The sequence below is a fragment of the Mus caroli genome, chromosome 4, assembly GCF_900094665.2.
Source record: "Mus caroli chromosome 4, CAROLI_EIJ_v1.1, whole genome shotgun sequence".
In the NCBI taxonomy this organism is placed as follows: domain Eukaryota; kingdom Metazoa; phylum Chordata; class Mammalia; order Rodentia; family Muridae; genus Mus; species Mus caroli.
This window is the reverse complement of record NC_034573.1, coordinates 107549247-107553538: the sequence shown is the minus strand read 5'-3', so window position 1 is coordinate 107553538 and position 4292 is coordinate 107549247. Positions and strand designations below refer to the sequence as shown.

The 4292-nt window shown below is 49.9% G+C and overlaps 1 protein-coding gene across 1 annotated transcript in view; it reads right to left on the bottom strand.

Annotated features, from left to right (window-relative positions):
• Ptch2 (patched 2) overlaps positions 1-4292 on the bottom strand; it is a 20527-nt gene that overhangs the window by 12688 nt on the left and 3547 nt on the right. The gene's annotated exons all lie outside the window — the stretch shown is intronic.

Genomic DNA, 4292 nt, shown 5'->3' with positions numbered 1-4292 from the left:
CACTTTGTAGACCAGGCTGGCCTCGAACTCAGAAATCCGCCTGCCTCTGCCTCCCGAGTGCTGGGATTAAAGGCGTGCGCCACCACGCCCGGCTTATATTGCAGTATTTATTCCACCAGGCTGGGAATAATGGCTGCCACACAGAAGGAAGGAGGGCGGGGCAGAGAGGAACCCCCTGTAAGGATGGACACGGAGGCATGGGGGAGAAGACACCGGGAGACACAACAAGACGGCTGGAGTAAGACACACAGTTCACTTCAAACGCACTGAAGACTAAAGAACCCTCTGGGTAAACCATGGACAGAGAAAGGTAAATGCCAGCTGGCAAGGCTGGTGACCGATACCAGAGCAGAGCGCACACACCATACAAGGGAGGAGGCAATGCGGCCAGGGACTGGAATGAAGCTGTCTTTAGGCCTCACCCCAGGCCCTGCTTCTGATAGGCTGTGTCTGGACCAACGACTCTCGCTGAGCCTCAATTCTCAACTTAATGGGACCTGGGTCTCTGTAAGAGCAGCCAGTGCTCTTTACTACCATGCCACCTCGCCAGGTCAATTTATTCATCCTTCAAGGGAGGCTGAGTGTGGTGGCTCAGTCCTGTGACCCCAGCACTTTAAAAGCTGAGGGAGGGTTGCTAATGTTTAATTTCACGGGCCTACAGCCTGGTTATACAATGAGCCCCTGTCTCAAACACCAAACCAACCAACCAAACAACCAAACTAAAAAACAGATAGTGTCCACCTCGGTAGTATTAGGATAAAGGCAGGTGGGGATGGAGAGATGGCTGGGTGGTTAGAGCACTGGCTGCTCTTCCACAGGACCCAGGTTCAATTCTCAGCACCCACATGGCAGCTCACAGCTGTCTGTAACTCATGTTCCAGGGAATATGACACCCTCATACAGACATACATGCAGGCCAAACACCAATGTACATAAAATAAAAATAAATCATTAAAAAAAAAAAAAGAAAAGGGAGAAAGGCAGGCCAGAGACCTAAGACCTGCCTGGCACCATAGGTAAGATGGAATTGTAGCCAAGAGTTGCCAGGAGAGAAATGACATGTCAGAAAAAGGAGGGAACTAGGAGAGAGAAGGGACAGTTGGGAAAAAGCAGGAGGACAGACAATGATGACATCTGCTGAGGGCAGGTTCCTTTACAAAAAGGGACATAATTGGTTAAACCAGTGTAGATGCTACCTCTGAGGGAACAGCACATGCCAGGCAAGTGCCCTGCCGGAAGGCACATCCCCCTAACCCAAGGCGCCTTTCTTAAAGAGAGGGTCTTATGTAGCCCAGGCTGACCTTGCTTATGCGGTTGAGGATATGACCTTGCTATGCCGCTGAACTGGTAAGTTCCCTGTCTCCTGCAGAGATAAGCATGCCTGCTTCTGTGTAGTGCCTGGAATTGAACCCAGGGTTTCCCGAATGCTAGAAAAACACTCTACCAGCGGCGTTCTCTCACACCTCTGCTTTCTGTGGCTTTCTTTTTATTTTTTGCAATGGGGTTTCACGTAGTCCAGGATGGCCTCAGTACTGGACTGAGTACTTTCTATGTAGCTGAGGCCAGTATTTAAGTAGCTGGGGTAGGACTGTTTTGAGTTTAAGGCCAACTTGAACTACTGTGGCGATCCTGTTTGAATAATAAGACAGCAACAAATTACTATTTACTAAATCAATAAAAAATTTAAAATTGGCAGCATTGCCGGCCTATGGAGGTCCCCATGGAGCGTCACTTGGTACACTATTTCAGTTCCGATGCTTTCAAACACCAGTCCAAAAATTGTGCCTGGAAGGGCCTAGGAACTATGACCGGAAGTCAGGCCCTGTGATGGAACAGCAATCACTTAGGCTCTGAACAGAGCCTCAGGTGACCTGAGGTTTTCACTTCCTGACAAGCCAGTAAGAACCGGCTCATGAAGTAGGAAAGGGGTTCAGAATCCAGGGCTATGCACTATTAAAGGTTTGGGGGTTCGATAGTGTTAAGAGAGAACCAAAGGGCTTTAGTCGGAGAGTCGGCACAGCAGTTAAGGTGCTGGCTGTTCTTTCAGAGGAGCGAGTTCGATTACCGGCACCTACATGGTGGCCCACAGCTGTCTGTAACGCCAGCTCCAGGGCATCTGTTATTTTTTTCTAGCCTCTGCAGGCACTTGGTAAACATATGGTACACAGACATACACGCAGACAAACACCCATGCACATAAGAAAACCACAAGCGTGAGCCAGGGAGGCACCATCACACTCTGCCGAAGAAGCCAGACCGGGGCCTAGAGCGTGTGTTCAGGGCTCACGTAAGAGTCTGAGCCTTCCCAGGATCTGACAGGAAGGAAGCGCAGGACGCGAAGGCTCCGGGCAGGAACTGACTTGGCCAGGTTTATATGCACCCTAGGGGGGCGATGTGGAGGCTAATTGTTTCCTTAGCCCCTTTGCTAGCTGACTGACTTCCCTGGCCATCCTCAGACAGGCCGGTGACTGTGGTCACCTGGGCTCCTCTCTAGGGCCAGCAGGTGAATCCACATTTTCCATGGACCATCTTACAACCACACTGCACTTCGATGAGTGAAGAATTTACCAGTAATATATTCTTGACAAGTAGAACAGACAGGAAATTGGCTGGAAGGCTTCTCAATTCCCCCCCACACACACACACACACTTTATTCTGTCTGTTCGTTCGTCTGTCCATCCATCCATCTAGCCATCTGTATTTAGTATTATGGCATGCTAGCTTAGCACACTACCAGTACAGCTTTTAAAAAAGTACTTTTAATTGTGCGTGTGTGTGCCAGTGTGTGTTTGTGTATGTGTGACTGTGTGTGTGCCTGTGCATGTGTGCTAATCCATGTGCACTTGTCTGTGTCTGTGTGTGTGCATGTATATATGTCTGTGTTTGTGTTTGCCTGTGCATATGCCTGTGTCTATGTGCGTGCGTGTGTGTGTGTGTGTGTGTGTGTGTGTGAAGGCCAGAGGTTGATGTCAGGTGTCCATCACTCTCTTTTTTGAGACAGGTCTTCTAGTGAACCTGGATCTCACCCCTTCTGCTATATCGGCTTGCCAGCAAAGTGCAGGATCCATGTGTGTCCGCTCTACCCTCCCTCTGTGCTGGAGTTACAGATGTGCGCTCCATGGCCTCTGCATGGGTGTTGGGAATTCACAGTCCAGCCCACAAGCTTGTGCAGCAAGCACTGACCCACTGAGCACCCCGCCCTGGCCCTAGCGCTTTAGTGTTGAGACACCATTTCAATAAGTTGTCAAGACTGGTCTTGAACTCACTCTGCAGCCCACTGGGATAAGTCTCATGTGCTGAGGACAGAAGAGAGAAGGGAGAACATGGGTCCTGGCTAATGTCCTTTGTCTGACAGACTAATCACCTCAGAATTCTCTCTTGCCAAATCTCCTGTTACAAGAATAAAATCCCAGCCTCTTCCTCCCTGTTCTATGAACCCCCTTTCTTTCTCTTTCATGTGGCTACAAGGACTCCAAATGTATAATTACAGTGTTGGGGAAGATTGAGAACACCTTAACAATGGCACCACCACAGGGTGGAAGGGCGGGCTGGCTGTGAGAGACTCTAAAGGCAGGAACCGAGATGAGCTCCTGAGACTAACTCCTGGGGACTGAGTGTGGGGCAGCTGCGGGCTCCACCAACAGGTGGGTGCTGATCCCCTGCCTTCCACATCAAACGGCTGTCTGTGCCTTACCTTCAAGTCAGGGTCCATGCTAGCACTGTACCTCACAGACCTATCTCTGTGTGTGCAGGTGTGCATGCCTTTGTCCATCAAAGAAGGTGTCCTCTGCCTCCTTGAAGCTGGGTTTTATGTTTTCTCAGCTAGGCCTGAAGCCAACAAATCCCAGAGATCCTCCTGCCTACACTCCTTTGACGCTGTGTGTGTGTGTGTGTGTGTGTGTGTGTGTGTGTGTATGTGTGTGGTACTCAGTTTATCACAGGGGCATTGGGATCTGAACTCTGGTCCTCAGGACTACACAGCAAGTGCTTCTAACTACTAAGGCATCTTTGCAAGTCCCTCCACCTTCTGTTTTGGAGAGAAGGTTTCTACCTGAGCTGGAGCCCATGGGTTCTGTCAGACGAGCTGCCAATCTCAGAATGCCCCTGCCACACTCGCCTGGTGCTGGGGTTACAGGTGTGCGCTGCTGTACCTGGCTTTTACACAGATGCTGGGGATCCAAACTCAGGTTCCGCGTGCACCGGAAGTGCTTTACTCACTGAGTCTCTTCCGGCCTCATAACTATTTACTTTTGAAGCTCCACCTCCTTTTTTTTTTTTTTTTTTTTTTTTT